The sequence below is a fragment of the Neomonachus schauinslandi genome, chromosome 3 (genome assembly GCF_002201575.2).
Source record: "Neomonachus schauinslandi chromosome 3, ASM220157v2, whole genome shotgun sequence".
Classification (NCBI taxonomy): Eukaryota; Metazoa; Chordata; class Mammalia; order Carnivora; family Phocidae; genus Neomonachus; species Neomonachus schauinslandi.
In genome coordinates, this window is record NC_058405.1 from 184,976,198 (window position 1) to 184,997,558 (window position 21,361).

Consider the following 21,361-nt stretch of genomic DNA (forward strand, 5'->3'; position numbering starts at 1 on the left):
CCACCCCCCCCGCTCCGGCCTTGCAAAGCAGTCTCTGCTGGGGAATGGCCCCCTCTCTTTCTGCTCTTGCCAGGCTCAGGAATGCTGAGCCAAACCCCTAGCCCCTGCAGCCAGCCGACCAGCCTGGTCTTTGGACAGGGAGAAGAAGGGCATTCATACTGAGGGGATCCAGAATCTCTCACCGTGAGGAGTTGTTTTTCCTGAACTCCCCGGATCTAAAAGCAGAGCCTCCCAAAAGAAGTTAGCTGTCAAAAATCCCCTCCCCAGGAGTTGTGCAACCAAGGAAGATGGACTCTTCACTGGAGAGAAGTCTGCATTGGGATAAGAAATTGCATAAAGCAAACAAACAAAAACAAACCAAAAAAGAAATCACATAAACAGATATTGTCACAAGATTACCATACCTCCTATTTTCCTAAGGGTCCATTTATCTTCCCTAAAATCTACTTGTTTTCCTGTAAATCCCCTCTCCCCCTCCCCTTCCCCTATCAGGATGGTATAAAAGCCCCAAATTCTAACTACCTCCTTGAATCACATTTTTCTGTGAACGCACATGCATGTATGTGAATTAAAAAATCTGTCTTTTCTTTTGCAAATCCGTGTTTTGCCAGTTTAATTTGCATGTTCCCAAGAACTGGTTTTCTTCCAGACAATGCCGAGTTCGATCTGGAAGGAGATACACTGATGGTGCCATTTTTCAGATAGAAGGGGATTAGCTCACCCTAACCATTTGTTGGCGGTCAGGATGGATTTATGCTAATTTTTCTTCCACCTGGTCACTGTACATCTGAGGACTCTATAATCTCTGCAAGTGAGTTTCTTTCACACAAAGCTAACAGATACTGGAACCTACTCCCTCAGTCTCCTCAACATGCTTCCCGCTGAAAGGCCTGCTGGGACAATCCACTGCCTCCAAACTGTGGGTCAGCTGGTCTTAGGGGACAGAGTGGGCGCTTACTCAGGGGAATTCACCATGGTCTGAAGGGCAACCCTTAGTTCTGGGGGCCAGAGAGGATCCCATTTGGCAAGACTGACTCACAGTAATCAAACTCACCAAGCACTGATATAAAAACCAGAGTGCTATCTTCCTATTTTGCTGAGAAGCCTGCCTGGCCCACAAGATGCTTCCACTGGCAGGTCTGGACAGTCTCTCTCCTGCTGTGTGAGTCTGGCAGGAAACCATACTATGCTGCGATTTCTGGTTGAGGCTGGGATCTACTGATGTATCTCAGTGGCCCAGAGCGATGAAAGGGTCAGATGTCCGTGAGAAGCCCCCTGCCTGATATGTGGTTTGTTAGGAGAAAGCACCTGCTCCTCACCTCAAAGCTGATTTCAGAGAATGACATGTGAACACCTATAAACTTGGAAGTGCTCTCAGTGTGGGGATAGGACAGGCCATCTGCCCAGCCCACCCCCAGGCCTCTGAGCATCTTTCTGAGGTGTCCCCAGCCAGTGGCTGCTGGCCTGCCTGACATATCTGGTAAGAGATGCTGGAGGGGAGAGCTGCTTGTTGCTGGAGATTTCCATATTAGGAGAGTGACATTTATTATAAAGAGCTCCGAGCTCGGCTTGGGAAGACAAGGCTAACCTCTGGATAGACAGAGATCTTGGCACCCTAACACCCAGATTTGGGGACACCACAAAGAGTCTTCTACCCAAAGAACAACCCACCTCTGACCCCCCTGCCCCAAATTTACCATGTAGTCATTTTAGGAGTTAAGGTACGATAGTCCCGCAAGGCCCCTTTTGAATTGCAAATCCACCTAAAGAGGAATACAGAACTATTTAACCCAGGATCCTTGGACTTTTGTAGGTGGGTAAATGAATTCTAGAACTACCCTGAAATTTCTGGCTATGTCTGGGTACTCCTGTTCCTATGGAAAGACATTCTTTTTCAACAGACTGCTGGGAAACGACCAGAGAAATGAAAGGGAAAGAACCAGGAGGAAACTATTTATATGTAGACACGATCAATTTGTTCAATAGAAAAGCCAGGTGCAGACCAGGGGCTTAACATCTTACGATTTAAATAAGAAAAGGCAGGGTTCCAGCTCACGCTCATTTTGGCCTTCGATGGGGCAAGCAGTTCTGGAAGGAAAGAGAAGCTGGTGACGTTTGAGGCCCGGGGACTGGGAGGGAGAGAAGCTTCTCATCAACCTTCTCCTTAAGACTTTTGACTATCGGCCCAGGTCCTCAGAACAATTGAACAACTGGTGTTTAACAATTCATTCGGCCTGATAAACTGCAGATGCTCCCGCCCCTAGCTCCCAGACCTGGCTCTGGGCTGCGCTGCTCACGGGCTCCCGGGGCCTCCTGGCGCCAGGAAAACCCCGCACATGCGCGGAGCAGCGACCCAAGGACCCCGGCAAAGGAGCAAGTGTCGAGTGCGAGCGGCACAGACGGTCCTCCAGCGAGACTTGGGGCACAGTGCGCATCTTCGCTTATAATGCCCGGAAGGACCAGAAGGACCACAAGCATCTAACCAAAGCCACTGAGACAGGGAAATGAAGAACCCCATAAAAAATCCGCTTCGTGCTCTTTTTCCTGCTTCCATTCTTGCTAGGCCTTGCACCCCCGCCCTCACTCGACACATGCCCCCTGATGCAAGTAGTGTGTGTCCTCCTTATAAAGGGCAAGGAGTTAATGATTTCTCTAGAATAGTGACATCCAAGGCAGGACCAGGTGAGAATGACCAGAGGAAGCCATCCTATGTGTATTCCAGACCACCAGCAAGGCATCTCCACGCCAAGACCCCCTGGCTCCAAGGAAGAACACCTGGGCCCTTTGTTCTCACTCGACCCTGGATGCCTAAGAAGCCCCATACACCAGACCACCTCCTCAATAAAAACCCCAAACCGCGAACACAGACGGGACTCTCTTCTTTCCTTTCTGAGTCTCCCAGACACTCTGCACCTGCACTCGCTCTCTCTCTCTCTCTCGCCTTGGAGTAAACTCTGCTTTCACCTCCTGCTGCCTTACCTTGGATTTCTATCCTGAGAGCAGTCAGATAGCCTCTTGGCTGGTGCTGCGGGACCCCCTCTGGGACGGCAGACCCGGAGCGCCGGCGTCACCACCGGGGTGCCATGTGGGCCACCCCCAGCAGATGGCAGCGTGTAGCCGGCCTGCTGAGGAAGCGTCCAGCCGCGCACCGCACACGGGATTGGGGACCGGATGCCCGGAGAGAGGACTGGCAGGGTGACTCCAAGGGCAAGACGCATGGTGGGCAGGACGAAGCAGTTCCTTCATCTTTTCTGTTTCATAGAGCGCTCTGGAGTCTGGCGAGGCCTTTGGACCCTTCTCAGAGTGAGATTTTTGTTTGTTTGTTTGTTTTTAAGTAATCTCTACACCCATTGTGGGGCTCGAACTCACAACCCAGAGATCACGAGTCACATGCTCCACCGACTGAGCCAGCCAGCCAGGCGCCCCCAGAGTAAGATTTTTTTTTTTTTAGTGTGTAATCTTTTTTTTTTTTTTTTGAAGATTTTATTTATTCATTTGAGACACAGAGATACAGAGGGAGAGAGCATGAGCAGGGAGAGAGGCAGAGGGAGAAGGAGAAGCAGGCTCCCCGCCGAGCCAGGAGCCCGATGTGGGGCTCGATCCCAGGACCCTGGGATCATGACCTGAGCCGAAGGCAGACGCTTAACCATCTGAGCCACCCAGGCGCCCCCAGAGTAAGATTTTTAAATGCATAAAGTAAAATACCCAGGATCACAAAGGAAGCCAATTATATTGAAATACAATGTGGTGGTGAGCCTGATGACGACTATGAGTTTGAAGTTATGATGAGTGTAGATGAGATTCAATGTCGGCCACAGCTGTGGTGTGATATAAAAAGAGCGGTGACTCCCACTAGGGACAAAGTCCCAGGAAAACGGCTCGTACTACTGCGCAGTGATGTCTACAAACACAATTGAAGGAAATGCTAGATTTCAGTGAAAGATTAGCGAAAATAGACATGCACATTCTTCCCGTCCGAGGGCATGGACGCCCAGAACCTTAATCACAGGCTAAGAAACTGAGCAGTGAAGGTTTGAAGGCACACCGAGTGGGGAAGATAACATGGATTTCTAGCCCATCTCCCCAAACCAGTGTGTACTTCTGCCATTCAAAGTGAGTATCACAAATGGCTAACAGACACATGAAAAAATGTTCATCATCATTAGCCATCAGGGAAATCCAAATCAAAACCACACTGAGATACCACCTTACACCAGTTAGAATGGCCAAAATGGACAGGGAAAGAAACAACAAATGTTGGAGAGGTTGTGGAGAAAGGGGAACCCTCTTACACTGTTGGTGGGAATGCAAGTTGGTACAGCCACTTTGGAAAACAGTGTGGAGGTTCCTCAAAAATTTAAAAATAGAGCTACCCTATGACCCAGCAATTGCACTCCTGGTATTTACCCCAAAGACACAGATGTAGTGAAAAGAAGGGCCATATGCACCCCAATGTTCATAGCAGCAATGTCCGCAATAGCCAAACTGTGGAAAGAGCCGAGATGCCCTTCAACAGATGAATGGATAAAGAAGATGTGGTCCATATCTACAATGGAATATGACTCAGCCATCAGAAAGGATGAATACCCAACTTTTACATCAACATGGATGGGACTGGAGGAGATTATGCTAAGTGAAATAAGTCAAGCAGAGAAAGTCAATTATCATATGGTTTCACTTATTTGTGGAACATAAAGAATAGCATGGAGGACATTAGGAGAAGGAAGGGAAAAATGGGGGGTGGTATTGGAGGGAGAGATGAACCATGAGAGACATGGACTCTGAGAAACAAACAGGGTTTTAGAGGGGAGGGGGGAGGGGGGATTGGTTAGTCCGGTGATGGGTATTAAAGAGGGCATGTTCTGCATGGAGCACTGGGTGTTATATGAAAACAATGGATCGTGGATCACCACATCAAAAACCAATGATGTACTGTATGGTGACTAACATAACATAATAAAATTTAAAAAAAAATCTGCACAAGCTAATGAAAATATTGTTTCTTTACTTTTAACTGGCATTGTAGTTGATGGTATGATGCCAAAACAAAAACAAAAACAAAAACAACAAAGTGAGTATCAGAAACAAAAACAAAAACAAAAGTGAGTATCAGAGACCCAAAAGGCATGGCAGGGGCAGGGGAGAGCCAAGGGAGGTTTGGGGACTGGTCTGGCTTCAGCCAGGACACTCTGCCCCAGCTGGAAGCAGGTGTGATGTTGACAGGAGTGGATGGTCCACCCAATGCCTCCAGGCCCTCTGGTAACCAGTGAAATTCGGGGCCCGCCTGGGAAGACCGATCAGGGCTCCTCTCCCTCTCATTTCTCCATCAGCCTTCAAACGCCTCCCCAGTTTACTCCTGGGGAGACCATGCCTGAGCACCTGGAAGTCAAGAACCGCTCCTCCGGAGCCTCCTCCCTTTGGAAAGTAGTTCACTTCACCTCGATAATGGCCAACAGGGAGGAAGTCGGGGGGAGCCCTTCCCCCTGTTAATGCTTCAATCCTAACAGATACTCTGAGTCTTATTAAAAAGAGAACACAGAGGAGCCTGGGTGGCTCAGTCGGTTGGGCGTCCGATTCTGACTCTTGATTTCACCTGAGGTCATGATCTCATGGGTGGTGAGATCCAGCCCTGTGTCCAGCTTGGAGCTGAGCAAGGAACCTGCTTGGAATTATCTCTCTCCCTCTCCCTTTGCCCTCCCCTGCCTCGTGTTCTTTCTCTCTTAAAAAAAACAAACAAACAAAAAGACTTTGGATCAATTGACTAAGTTGAAATATAAACAGAGCAAATACAAATGTTATGTCAAAGTTATATTTAGTGAATTGATAAAAAAAATTATGGTTATGTAGGATAGCTTTGTTATTCTTAGGAAATAAATAGGAGTAAGGGGCCACAGTATATGCAACTAGCTTTCAAATGTTTCAGGAAAAAGTCTGTATAGGCACACCTGGGTGACTCAGTCGGTTGAGCGACCAGCTCTTGGTTTTGGCTCAGGATGTGATCTCGGGGTGGTAGGATTGAGCTCTGAGTCGGGGTCCTGCGCTCAGCAGGAAGTCTGTCTGCTCGAGGTTCTCTCCCTCTCCCCCTCCCCCAGCTCAAACACGCACACACATCCTCTCTCTCTAAAATAAAAAAATAGGGGTGCCTGGGTGGCTCAGTCGTTAAGCGCCTGCCTTCAGCTCAGGTCATGATCCCAGGGTCCTGGGATCGAGCCCCGCATCGGGCTCCCTGCTAGGCGGGAAGCCTGCTTCTCCCTCCCCCTCTGCCTGTCACTTCCCTGCTCGGGCTCACTTGCTTCCTCTCTCTCTCCGCGTCAAATAAATAAAAAATCTTAAGAAAAAAATTAAAAATTATACTAAAATTAAAATAAAATAAATCTTTAAAAAAGAAAAAGTATGTATGTACACATATGTATATATGAACAGGTATATGTATGTATACAAGTGTGTATATACTTATATATATAGAGAGAGAGAGAGAGAGGTTGAAAGTAAATAGGGAAAATGTTGAAATAGTTGACTCTGAATAAAAGATATAGGAGTGGGCGCCTGGGTGGCTCAGTTGGTTAAGCTACTGCTTTCGGCTCAGGTCATGATCCTGGAGTCCCTGGATCGAGTCCCGCATCGGGCTCCCTGCTCGGCAGGGAGCCTGCTTCTCCCTCTGACCCTCCCCCCTCTCATGTGCTCTCTCTCTCTCATTCTGTCTCAAATAAATAAATAAAATCTTTAAAAAAAAAAAAAGATATAGGAGTATCCTTGTATTATTTGTATTCTTGCAACTTTTCCGTAAGTTTGGAATTTTTTCCAGGAAAACTCACCAAAAACATTTATTAGCAAACCAAAGAAGAGCACTAGTATGGACAAAACATTATTTGGCCACCCTACCTAAGACTCATCTAAAGTCTAAAATGGCCAATGTGAGGGGCGCCTGGGTGGCTCAGGTAGTTAAGCAACTGCCTTCGGTTCAGGTCATGATCCCGCGGTTCTGGGATCGAGTCCCGCCCTGAGTCCGAGTCTGGCTCCCTGTTCAGCGGGGGGTCTGCTTCTCCCTCTCCCTCTGCTTGTGTCTCCCTCCCGCCCTGCTTGTGTTCTTTGGCTCTATCTGTCAAAAAAATATAAATGAATGAATGAATGAATGAATGAAATGGCCAATGTGGGTTTGAACTGGAGGCAGGTCCTGGGATTCTGGGCTTAAAGAGTTGCAATCTCAAAATTTAGTGTTTCTTTTTTTTTTTTTTTAAAGATTTTATTTATTTATTTGACAGAGAGAGACACAGTGAGAGAGGGAACACAAGCAGGGGGACTGGGAGAGGGAGAAGCAGGCCTCCCGCTGAGCAGGGAGCCCGATGCGGGGCTCGATCCCAGGACTCTGGGACCATGACCTGAGCTGAATGCAGACGCCCAACGACTGAGCCACCCAGGCGCCCTCAAAATTTAGTGCTTCTTTTCTGCCTGACAGGCATTTGCCTCTGTATGCAAGGCTACAGAGAATATTCATAAAATCAGCCTCTATTATTGTGCTACGATGACGGAGCCCTGGAGCGGGGGCAGCAGGGATAGAGATGACTGGATGTGGCCCCCGCCGTAGGAGGCTGCTGGTAGTTGGGGGCAATCCTGATGCGATGGGGCTCTGCTGCCCGGGGCCAGCCCAGCCAGTGGGCCCAGGCCCTGAAGTGCTAGAGGCCAGGACACAGGCACTAGGGTCTAGGTAACGGCCTGCAGTGATCTACTTGGGGTGTCCGCCGTACACATTGTTGACAGGACACTGCTGAGCACTGGAATGAAATAGAACAAGAACCGACCATCCACAGCTTTCATCCCTCACCTTGATCTTCATAAAGGGGTCTAGGGTCTACGAGTATTCTGAGGTCCAAGTAAAAATCTGGAAGATTTCTACCCCATCACTCCTTTTTCCTTATCCCACTCTGGGTAGGAATTTAACATACTGGGGCACCTGGGTGGCTCAGTCGGCTGGGTGTCTGCCTTCAACTCCGGTCGTGATCCCAGGGTCCTGGGATCGAGCCCTGCATCGGGCTCCCTGCTCAGGGGGAGCCTGCTTCTCCCTCTCCCTCTGCTGCTCTCCCTGCTTGTGCTCTCTCTCTGTCAAATAAATAAAGTCTTAAAAACAAACAAACAGGAATCTAACATACCTACCCTTCTCTCCCTGAGGTCTCTACTCAACTGGTGAGTCCCCTCCCCTGTCACTTCCTCCACCCTTGAACTCATATGTATAATAACGAAATCAATGGCCAACATTCACCGATATTTTATGTGCATCCCATCATATAATCCTCCTAAGAACCCAAGGAGGTAAGTGCTATTACCCCATTCTACACAATCTAGAAAACATCCTCTAAGTTCACCAAGCTCTAGAGTGGAACAGGCCGGACAGGAGGGGTAGGGCAGGCGGACCTGCACAGAGAAGTTGTCCCCACCCCAGCACCTGGGAGCCCTAAGGTGGAAAGGCCACATGAGGCGGGTACTGTCCAAGATTTATGCATCTCCATGAATACAGCAGGGTGTCCTGGGCACAGACTTGGGAACCAGGCTGCTTGGGTTCAAACCCCGGCTTAGCTGATCACTAACTGGGGGAACTTGGACAAGCATCTCCACCTCTCTATATCTGTTTCCTCCTCTGTAAAATGGGGATAATAATAGTACCTCATGAGGTGACTCTGAGGATTAATGAGTTACACACATAGAGATTATTAAAAATTTATTTACTTATTTGAGAGAGAGAGTGCAGAGGCATGGGGAGGGGTAGAGGGAGAGAGAAACCCAAGCAGACTCTGTGCTGAGCACAGAACCCAACCTGAGGCTCGATCCCACGACCTGCGATCACGACCTGAGCCGAAACCAAGAGTCAGACGCTTAACCGATTGTGCCACCCAAACCTGTCCACTTTCCAAAGAGCTCGCCATCTTCCATCCAGTATCATTGTGTCCTAGCCTATCTGCATTCGTTTGTGGTCATATTCTGTACATGTAATAAATGTTTATACCCTAAAAAAAAAGAAGGAAGTGCAAAAGGCTGAGAAAGAGATTAAGGTAAAAAGATTACAGGAAGGGTGTGTTTGTGTGTGTGTGTGCGTGTGTGTAGTGTTTTTAAATGCAAAGAAATAGGGCGCCTGGGTGGCTCAGTTGTTAAGCGACTGCCTTCGGCTCAGGTCATGATCCTGGAGTCCCGGGATCGGGTCCCGCATCGGGCTCCCTGCTCGGTGGGGAGCCTGCTTCTCCCTCTGACCCTCCCCCCTCTCATGTGCTCTCTCATTCTCTCTCTCTCAAATAAATAAATAAAATGTTTTTAAAAAAATGCAAAGAAAGAGATCTGCAAGGATGCACAGCAAATTGCTAACGGTACATTGGGGGTTGCAGGAGCAGGGAGAGATGAGACACAGGCTTCTGAATTTTATTTGTATAGGTGTCAGTCTTTTTGCAAAAACATTTAATGACAAGCATGTACTGCCATTGGACTTTTAAAAAAATGTATCAAGTAAGAAAAAGTCTTTTTCAAATACTTTCTTTTTTTCAAATACTAGTCGGCCCATTTAACACGGGCTGAAAATGGGCTTGTAATTAACACAGGAAAAGTTTCACTTAAAATTTAGCTAGAGGGCTTGGAATTTCCAACAGGGCAACAGCAAGGGGATATTCTCAGCAGGGTCTTCAGTTAAGAAGATTCCCCTTGGGGCGCCTGGGTGGCTCAGTTAGTTAAGCGACTGCCTTCGGCTCAGGTCATGATCCTGGAGTCCCGGCATCGAGTCCCGCGTCAGGCTCCCTGCTCAGCAGGGAGTCTGCTTCTCCCTCTGACCCTCCCCCGTCTCATGTGCTCTCTCTCTCTCTCTCATTCTCTCTCTCTCAAATAAATAAATAAAATCTTTAAAAAAAAAAAAAAAAAAGAAGGTTCCCCTTGCCATGCCCACAGCCCCCCTTCCAACAGTGATTTACCAAAGACTGAAAGAGGTGTTGCCTAGCTGGTGAACTGCCTGTGAATGGAGGTGATGATGCTGGACTATCTGGAGACTCTTTCTCCAGGGTCTTGCCAAAGGAACCTATGCATTTTCTGGTATGGGCTGGACCAGCTGCTTGCCAACCCAGAATTGCTGAGATTCCAAATTTGGGGTAATCTTCCCCCCAACAGGCCACACTTTGAGCACTTTAAAGCAGTGGCTCTGGGGTAGGGCCCAGGACTCTGCATTTCTAACCAGCTCCCCGGCCCACAGACTCACCTGAGTAGGGAGGGTCTGGAGTACTTGACCTAGAGGCCCTCTACCCTCCTGAACTTGCACCTTTGGATCCACAGACTATCAATGTCCATTCAGATTTGGTTGCCAGACAATCCCTGGGGCCATAAGTATGAGCTTGAGCACCGCATGCCTTACTCTTGATGAACATTGGTGTCACTATGTCAGAGACAACTTCATCATGGAACTAGTGTCAGCTTCCCAGAGCAAGCCTTCTCGTCCCACACCAAGCCCCACGGAGTGGCCAGGTGGGGAATGGGGGTGGAGCACAGCCCTCCCTCCTCACCCTTACCTTCCACAAAGTGTCCTAGCTGCCTAGGCAAGCAGACATTTCTCAGCCTGCCCATGAAACCAGTTTCCCCAGATCCTTGCAAGATGGTTCCTACCTGTTGGGTGTGCCGCCCTCATCCAGTTGTGGAACAAAGACCATCTGTCAAGAATTTAAAAATGGGAATAAATGCTGTTGAACGTACATAAGAAATCATATTTTTCTACTTTTTTGTATGTTGAAAATTGATACGTTTTTAAAAATTTAGTGCCTGGGTAGCTCAGTCGGTTAGGCATTCAACTCTTGGTTTTGGCTTGGGTCGTGATGTCAGGGTTAGCATGCAATCAAGCCATCCCCACCCCCTCCCCACCGCCCCGGCTCAGGCTCCAAGCTCAGCTCAGAGTCTGCTTAAGACTCTCTCTCCTGGGGCGCCTGGGTGGCTCAGTTGGTTAAGCAACTGCCTTTGGCTCAGGTCATGATCCTGGAGTCCCGGGATCGAGTCCCACATCGGGCTCCCTGCTCGGCGGGGGGTCTGCTTCTCCCTCTGCCCTCTACCCGCTCGTGCTCTCTGTCTCTCATTCTCTCTCTCAAATAAATAAATAAAATCTTTAAAAAAAAAAAAAAAGACTCTCTCTCCTGGGGCGCCTGGGTGGCTCAGTCAGTAAGTGTCTGCCTTGGGCTCAGGTCATGATCCCAGGGTCCTGGGGTCGAGCCCCGCATCGGGCTCCCTGCTCCCCGGGAAGCCTGCTTCTCCTTCTCCTGCTCCCCCTGCTTGTGTTCTGTCTCTCTCTCATCAAATAAATAAAATCTTAAAAAAAAAAAAAAGACTCTCCTTCTTCCTCTGCCAGCATACTTGCACCCCCACACTCGCACACACTCTCTCTAATTAATTAATTAATTAATTAGAAATAAAGCAGTTCCTTCTCTGGGGCACCTGGTTGGCTCAGTACAGCCTGCAACTTCATCTCAGGGTTGTAAGATCAAGCCCCACGTGGGTGTAGCGATTACTTAAAAAAAATAAAATACAGTCTTAAAAAATAAATAAATAAAGCAGTTTGTCTCAAGGTAGATGGACCTTAGAAGTATATATAGGAAAATGTCCCTTAGTTCATTATCACTAACAACAAGTTTGAAAGTCTGCACAACTACAAAATCCTAAATGCCAATGTGAGGGCAGAACCACTTTCCTTCTACCCTTCTAAGTTCTTTGGCTACTCTAATAAGTAAATTGACATAAGACAGAGAAACAGGAAAAAATAAATAAATTTAATTTTGTAGGTACAGAAGTCCCATAAAAATATGAGACCCAAAGGCAGTCAGGCAATGGAGGCTCACAGGCCATCCTGAGCTGAGGAAAGAGATGGGGCTGGGGCTTCAAAGGCGAGGAGGGCAATTTGCAGGAAGATGAGAAGAGCAGATGTTTGCTAAGCAGATGTTGGCCCTGCCATGTGGGTAAGTCTTTCAGATTTAAAAAAAAAATTTGTCTCTGGTAATAACTCTCTTTCTGGGCCAGGCTCCCCATCTAAATTTCTTTTAGGCAAGGAAGGGAGAGGTAAAAGTTTTTTTTGAGTCTGCTGAGACTTGATTGCCTTCAGGTCAAAATAATCTACATGCCAAAGTGGCATATTTTGGGGTGGCATATTCTGTTCCCTTCAGTCCCATCTTTGAAACTTGCCCAAGAAACTTCACAGTTCCTAAGTTGAGTTGGTAAATCGCCCTATCTCACTGAACCAGTCTCTTAGTCTGGAGACTAGGCCAGTTCAATTAAACAGCTGTGTCTCATTTTAGGAGGTGGGAATGCAGGTGGACTCCCAAAGTTAGGTCTATTGTGCAAGCAATCAGATATGTAATAAGAGGCATTTCTATGGAAACAAAAGAAAAATAATGGTTAATGATGTTGAAAATTATACTCCCACTTTCTGACTTCTGAAGGCAGCTAGTTGAGAAGATTTATAGATATCTGGCTCCAAACCTCTTCAGATGGAGTGAGAAAGGGCAGTGGCAACCTGATAGATTTTTATGGTTGGCAGTTTGAATGTCTCTGGTGATCTTTCTAAGTGGTATGGAGGCATAAAGATTGCCCGTATATGAGCTGTTGCGGTGATTTCTTTTAAGTTTATATCAAATTGTCCAGCTTTAGCTTGCTTGCATGGCTTTAGGGAAAGAACAGTTTTAGTTCTCAATGATTCCAAATCAGAAGGGTCAAAAAAGTAGAAGACTATGTAGGGTGCCTGGCTGGCTCAGTTGGTGGAGAGTGAGACTCTTGATCTTGGGGCTGAGAGTTTGAGCTCCCTGTCGGGTGTAGAGATTACTTAAAAATAAAAAAAAATTTTTTTAAGATTTTATTTTAGAGGCACCTGGGTGGTTCAGTCGTTAAGCGTCTGCCTTTGGCTCAGGTCATGATCCCAGGGTCCTGAGGTTGAGCCCCACATCCGGCTCACTGCTCAGTAAGGAGTCTGCTTCCCCCTCTTCCTCTCCCCCTCCCCCTGCTCATGCTCACACTCCCTTGACAAATGCCTCTTCATGTCTCATATCTCTTCTTACCAAAACCACATATCACTTTCCTTGCATACAGAGTTGTTTCCCTTACTATTTCTCATAGTTTTTTTTTTTCAAGATTTTTTGATTTTTATTTTTTGATTTTATTTTTTTTATTTTTATTTTTTAAAGATTTTATTTATTTATTTGAGACAGAGAGAATGAGAGACAGAGAGCATGAGAGGGAGGAGGGTCAGAGGGAGAAGCAGACTCCCTGCCGAGCAGGGAGCCCGATGCGGAACTCGATCCCAGGACTCCAGGATCATGACCTGAGCCAAAGGCAGTCGCTTAACCAACTGAGCCACCCAGGCGCCCAAGATTTTTTGATTTTTAAATAATCTCTATACTGAATGCGGGGCTTGAATTCATGACCCCAAGATCAAGAGTCTCATGCTCCACCAACTGCACCAGCCAGGCACCCCTATTTCTCATAGTTTTAATGTCATTTATTTTTTTGGAATTCTTAATCCTTAGAAACTTGAATTTCTAGTGAAAAGTAAGATGTAAATTGTTATACTTTCATTCTTTAGACTGGCAAATTTATAAATACATTTCAGAATTTCTAGAAGCATATGCTTTTTTTATAGTATAATTTTCCAATGTAGTACAAACACATCTAAATATCTTTTTACTTTCTCTGTAATAAGAAGCAAAATGTAGATAAACCCATGTTCGATAATTAATGTTTCAAGATTTTATCTTACTTGGAAATGATCTAGATAGTCAATGAATTTCCATCACTTAACTTAGTAAAACTCTAATGGTGGAAGTTATCAAGTGATTTTGGAAAGTTTTTTTTTTTTTTTAAGATTTATTTATTTATTTTAGAGAGAGAGCGAGCACAAGCAGGAGGGGCAGAGGGTGAGGGAGAGAGAATCTCAGGCAGACTCTGCACTGAGCCCGATGTAGGGCTTAACCTCACGACCTGAGCTGAAACCAAGTATTGGACGCTCTACCAACTGAGCCACCCAGGTGCCCCGATTTTGGAAGGCATTTTTAAGTATACACACCATAAAACATAATTATGGCTGAAAAGTTCACCTAAAAGTTCTTATTCCAATTACATCTATCTCAGTCACGGGTTCCCAACAATTATGCTCAGACTACCCACGAGAACTTTATGAGAGACATTAGATGGAATCAGCCATCATCCCAAGCTATTTCTCTTGCAGACAAATTTTGTAACAGAGATAGCATGAATTTTTTTGACTACTAAACCCAGGTAGAATAAAAGTTGTATGTCTGCATTATATTTAATGCTGAGAATTCTGAAGACATGTCTATTTTTTTAAGGATTTATTTATTTGAGGGGCGCCTGGGTGGCTCAGTCGTTAAGCGTCTGCCTTCAGCTCAGGTCATGGTCCCAGGGTCCTGGGATCGAGCCCCGCATCGGGCTCCCTGCTCTGTGGGAAGCCTGCTTCCCCCTCTCTCGCTCCCCCTGCTTATGTTCCCTCTCCCACTGTGTCTCTCTCTGTCAAATAAATAAAATAAAATCTTAAAAAAAAAGGATTTATTTATTTGAGAGAGAGAGCACGATCAAGGAGAGGGGCAGAAGGAGAAGGAGAGAGAGAATCTCAAGCAGACTCCCTGTTTAGCTCGGAGCCAGATCCCAGGACCCTGAGATCATGACCTGAGCCAAAATCAAGAGTTGGCTGCTCAAAAAATAAAAATAAAAAAAAAAAGAGTTGGCCGCTCAAACTGACTGAGCCACCCAGGCACCCCTGAAGACGTGTCTATTTTAATTAAACCAATCAACTTACACTAGCTTCACTGAATATTACTGAATATTTTCCCAGATCATGTGAACTTGAAAAACATTTGAATTTGTTTCTATTATATTTCTGAGGGTTTAGCAATACTTAGTTCATATAAGCGCTTATTTTAAACCAGTTGAATAGATCTCCTGCAAATTAATATTGGCAGTACCATCAGGAAGTAGAAAACTATCACACATCTGCAACATACAAATATAGACACACACAAACATATAGACAAATACAGAAACTGTATAGCTTTCATTCTAAAATTTTACCATGAGTCAGGTATGATAATTACAAAACGCACTGGTTTATAAAAGAACAGTTGGATCCAAATTTTGTTTTGGCAGTTGAAATAAGTTCACCTTCTTAGATGGGTAAAGCTTTTTTTTTTTTAAAGCAATCTCTTCATCCCACATGGGGCTCAAACTCACAACCCCAAGATCAAGAGTCGCATCCTCCACTGACTGAGCCGGCGGGCCCCATGGCTAAGGCTTTTTACTAATATTTGCGGAGAGGACATTTAAGATATTTCATTAGCCTAATTCGCAAATAATTCCTTTTTTATCCTTTTGATAGGAAACCTCTCCCTAGGAGCACCTGCCTGGCTCAGTTGGTAGAGGACATGACTCTTGATCTTGGGGTCATGAGTTTGAGCCCCACATTGAGTGTAGAGCTTAAAAAATAAAAATCTTAAAACAAAAACAAAAACAAACAAACCTCTCTCTAAAGTTTGCATCTCAAAAAGCTGGTTATCAGGTCCTAGAGAAGATGGAATAGAAAATCTGTACCACAAAGGCAGCCAAGTTTTCTCCAAGAAGTTTGAAGTATATTTCCCTCTTATCAAAGATCTAGAGAAATTATTATTTATATTTTCCCTCTTTTTTTAAAAGATTTTATTTATTTAAAAGCAAGAGAGAATGGGGGAGAGAGAGAGAAAGGAGTAGGGAGAGGGGTAGAAGGAGAAGCAGACCTTCCTGATGAGCAGGGAGCCCAATGCAGGACTCGATCCCAGGACTCCAGGATCATGACCTGAGCTGAAGGCAGACATTTAACTGACTGAGCCACCCAGGCACCCAGTTTTCCCTCCTTTTCTTAAGTGTAGGACAATTCTGTTTCCAATATCCCAATCTTTTACAGTACCTGCAAGCATTTTGAGATGAATAGGAGAGTTTTGGAGGATGGTGAAGATAGGTGGACTTTGAATTGTTTCTAGAGCTGTATTTCTGGTTTTACAAAGATTTGTAAGAATAGGACAGTTGTTTTTTTTTTTTTTTTAAGAAATTTATTTGAGAGAGAGAGAAAGAGAGCACACAAGTGGAGGGAGGGGCAGAGGGAGAAAGAGAAGCCGACTCCCCACTGAGCAGGGAGTCTGATGCAATGCAGAGCTTGATTGCAGGACCCTGAGATCATGACCTGAGCCAAATGAGCCACCCAGGCGCCCCAGGACAGTTGCTTTTAATTTCTCAAAGAATTGGGTTGAAGCCTAAATGATATTGAGGTGCTGATCCGCCCACCCAACTACATTATCTTAAATTTGCTTCTTTTTTATCAGCGAGATGTCCAACTAAGATGGAAATCAAAAGATTTCTATGTTCTAGAGCTTCAGGGTTTAACGCAATATGCCCTTGTAAAGTCTTTATAAGACTCTAATAAAGGCTTTCTTTCTGCGTGCGCAATTCAACCTTGGGCCAACTCACTTTAGGGGGAAAAAACCTTTACTGTTGCTTAACGTCATTTTTAGGAGCGCCTAGGAGAAATTCTGCTCATCTGTTTACTCCTTGAGGGGGAGTTTCCTCAGGGAGCCATCTGGCTTGTCTGTTAACTTCAGTGTAATTACAGGTGGAAAGAACACCCGTTAGCAGCTAATCAAGGTTCCTGCGAGTGGGGTTGTGAATGGCCGGTGATCTTTCTAACTCTTCTTTTTTTTTTTTTTTTAAAGATTTTATTTATTTATTTGAGAGAGAGAGAATGAGAGACAGAGAGCACGAGAGGGAAGAGGGCAGAGGGAGAAGCAGACCCCCTGCTGAGCAGGGAGCCCGATGCGGGACTCGATCCCGGGACTCCAGGATCATGACCTGAGCCGAAGGCAGTCGCTTAACCAACTGAGCCACCCAGGCGCCCTCTAACTCTTCTTTAAATTTGGTAGGATATTCTGGAAGTGGAGGTAAAAGGATTTTATCATTTAAAAGTTCTGCTGCTTGTCTCTGTTTGCATGAATTCTTTGTGGTCAGGATCCAGGATATTTCCACAAAAGACATTGCATAGGAAGACCTGAGGCTAGCAGACCCTGATTACAGAATCCTGGAGAGTAGGAGGAGTTGTAAGAAACAGCAAAGTGAGCCCTGCAACCTGTCCCCTCACATCCCCCCTACCCCCCCCCCTGTGTCTCCCCCCCCCCCCCCCACACTCCCATTCTTCTGCTAAATTCACTTCCTGGTCCTCAACATTACACAGGTAACTAGTACCCTGGGCCTGGAGATCAAGTCAGAATGCTCTCTGTAAATCTCAAAGGAAAAGGGAAGCTAAACCAGGCAGATGGGGCAGGATTTTGAGAAGGGGAATTTACATTGAATGTGGATTTTAATTTTTGTTCTAAGCCTGATTTCTTTCTTTTTTTTTTTTTAAGATTTTATTTATTTATTTGACAGAGACACAGCGAGGGAGGGAACTCAAGCAGAGGGAGTGGGAGAGGGAGAAGCAGGGTTCCCGCTGAGCAGGGAGCCCGATGTGGGGCTGGATTCCAGGACCCTGGGGTCATGACCCGTGCGGAAGGCAGACCCTTAACGACTGAGCCACCCAGGCGCCCCTCTAAGCCTAATTTCTGTTCTTTCATCTTGCTAAGGGAAGTCCCTGAGGCTAGCCATTATATTCCTTTGTGTCCTCTTTTTGATTGTTTTTTCCATAAGAAAAAAAAGTTGTTTTTTTCCATAGATACCAATAAGACAATTGTTAGAGGAGAGCTCTCTAAACTTTCTCTTTCAAATACAGCCAATTCAGAGGATCCATCATCTGGCCATTGACAAACAGGATCTTATATTAATCTCAGTAGTGACTCAAACCAATTAAATCCTTTTATGGTTTAACCAGGGATTCAGGAAGCATTCCAAAAGAGGGTGCAGAGGATGCAGTCCTCACAAGATCCAGAAAGTTCACTCCCATAATTAAGCCTAAGAAAGCAAAGACCTTCAGTGTCACAGGCAGTAAGAATGGTGCAGTAGAAATGGGGGCTCTGGTCTCCTGTCATCTGTGACACCAGTCAGGTGCTACTATGGGACTTTTCCTTCACCAGCACCAACAAGGGCCCCTTATGGACTGGAACCCCTGAAGACAAACTCCCCTGAGAGCTGGCTCAGTCGGACAAAGACAGTGCTGCTTTTCGGGTCTGGAACCTACTCGGCTCTACGCCAATGCATGCCGGTACATGCGTTTGCCAGTGAGAATATTCTCCCTGGTCACAAAGCCAAGCTCTCAAGACATGGAACAGGACAAAAGGAAAAAGCTCATACGGGCTATGAATCTCCTTCTCATGACAAAGGACACAAAAGACAGAGACCAAAGGAAACAATGACTATCTCTGGGAGAAAAGGGATCCGTAGACGGAAGAGTATTCATAACAGATCTTTACCAGAGTCACCATACTCAAGGAACTACTTCACACAAACATTTTCTCCTGTTAATCTGAATTTAGAAAAAGGGAAGAGGACTCTCACCACGCTCGCTTCCACTGGATCCTACAGGTGGAGATCCAGGTGACTGATCTGGTAAGAATTCTTAACCGTCAGTGGCTCTCGCAGCTGCAGTAGCCCTGGGGGGAAGCTGTGTCCAGTCAGCGAAGGTCCCTTTGCAGGTCTCCAAACTGTTGGGGGAGGGGGAGATTTGTCATTCTTTCTTTCTAGGTTCTTAGGCTGATACTCCAATTAACATAAAACAGATTAATAGGAGAAAACTAAATTTTATTTTCTATGTACGGAGGGCCCCATAAAAATATGAGACCCAAAGGCAGTCACACAATGGAGGTTCACAGGCCATCCTGAGCTGAGGAAAGAGATGGGGCTGGGGCTTCAAAGGGGAGGAGGGCAATTTGCAGGAAGATGAGAAGAGCAGATGTTTGCTAAGCAGATGTTGACTCTGCCATGTGGGTAAGTCTTTCAGATTAAAAAATAAATAAATAAATATCTCTGGTAATAACTCTTTCTGGGCCAGGCTCCCCATCTAAATTCTTTCAGACACTGAAGGGAGAGGTAAAAGTTTTTTTTGAGGGGCGCCTGGGTGGCTCAGTCGTTAAGCGTCTGCCTTCGGCTCAGGTCATGATCCCAGGGTCCTGGGATCGAGCCCCACATCGGGCTCCCTGCTCGGCGGGAAGCCTGCTTCTCCCTCTCCCACTCCCCTGCTTGTGTTCCCTCTCTCGCTGTGTCTCTCTGTCAAATAAATAAATAAAATCTTTAAAAAAAAAAAAAGTTTTTTTTGAGTCTCCTGAGACTTGACTGCCTTCAGGTCAAAATAATCTACATGCCAAAGTGGCCCATTTTAGGGTGGCATATTCTGCTCCCCTTCACCTAAAAAAGATATAGAACCTGCTATCTTCATTTCCTTTTATAGTCAGACCTGGTTGTAATTCCAAGTTTTATAAAGTAGCCATGTAGCCATTTGGAAGATTCTGGAATAAAGGGCAATGTGCTAGCCAGTGGGGAGTTCTGCATCTGCCAGCCTACTTTTTTTCATAGGAATAACTGGACTTTTATATCAGGAACTTTTCTAAGCCCTTTCAATGTATAAACTCATTTAATTCACCAACCCTATGAGAGTTACTACTGTTATATCCCCATTTATGAGAGTCTGAGGCACAAAGAAAGTGATTTGCCCAATCACAGAGCCAGTGAAGGGAGAACCCAGGCAGTTGAACTGCCATACAAAGCACAGTACTTCTCACACTGAGGCTGGTCCTCAAGGCACTCGCTCCCATCATAGATATACACACCTTCTTCTCAACAGTCTCGTGACTTATAGCCACGCAAGGAGTATTATTCAGCCATGAAAAGGAATGGGGGTACAGATACACACTACAACCTTAGTGAATTTAAAAACATTATGCTAAGTGAAAGAAGCCAGACACAATGAGCACACATTTTGGATTCTGTTTATATGAAATGTCCAGAATAGGCAAATCCATAGAGACAGAAAGCAGACTAGTGGTGGGGCAGATGATGAGTGACTCCTAATAAGGCTAGGGTTTCTTTTGGGGTGGTGAAGTGCTCTGGAATTTGTGTGGATGGTTGCTCAACTTTGTGAATATGTTTTAAAACTACTGAATTATATACTTTTAAAATATTTTTTTTATTAAGTAAACTCTACACCCAATGTGGGGCTCGAACTCATGACCCTAAGATCAAGAGTTGCATGCTCTATTGACTGAGTCAGGCAGGTGGCCCTGAGTTATATATTTTATTTTTTAAGATTTTATTTATTTATTTGACAGAGACAGAGACAGAGAGAGAGGGAGGGAACACAAGCAGGGGGAGCGGCAGGCAGAGGGAGAAGCAAGCTCCCTGATGAGCAGGGAGCCTGACGTGGGGCTTGACCCCAGGACCCTGGGATCACGACCTGAGCCGAAGGCAGACACTTAACCAACTGAGCCACCCAGGTGCCCCCTGAGTTATATATTTTAAAGGGGTAAGTGTTACAGTATGTGAGTTATATATACATATATAAAAAAACTGGTCTAGTGAGAAGAATATTTAACAATTTAGTAAACCAAAGCTGGAGAAGAGTAGTAGAATATACCACCCCCAAATATGCCACATTGGCATAGGGATTATTTTGAGTGGAAGGCAATTAAGAAGAAACGGATATAAGAAAAACTCTCTGCCCTCCTCTTATTTGCCTAAAAGCAAGACATAACTTTGCAGAGGTGTCCCCACTCCCCTCTCTACCAGGAAGGACAGAAGTTAATCACCAGAGAAAACTCCAGACCCTTATCAGCCTGGAGATGGCACCAGAGGAACCTACATAACAAACCTTGTCTACCATTACTTCTCCCATGTACACACCTTCCCACAATTTGCCACCCTAGACCCTCAAAGTCCTTTTCCTTTGTCTTGTCACTTCTCTAAAAATGCATTGTTCTTTTGTTAATATACTATAACAAGCCCAAGTTCTAACCACTCCTTTGAGTTACTCATCACTGGGTGCTCCCTTGTGTATGTGTGATGCACTTTTTAATAAATTTGTTTATTTTTCTCTTGGTAATCTGTCTTTGGTAGTCTAATTTACTGGGCTCCTGTCAAGAGAATTTAAGGTGGGTAGAGGAAAGACATTGTTTTCTTTTCTCCTATATTCCTACAGAAATCCCCATGGTCTGACTTTTTTCTGTGTCTCAGCTCCTATCTCTCCCACCCCTTAGCTCCCATGACCAACATTTGTGGACTTACTCAGTTGTTTCAGTTTAATGTGTCTCTTCCCTCTTCAGAGTCTAAGAGAAGGCTACGCCCAGCTGAGGCATCACTGCATCCAGGAAGCCTTCGTGTCTTCTGCCTAAGGCAGGGCCACTGCCACCTT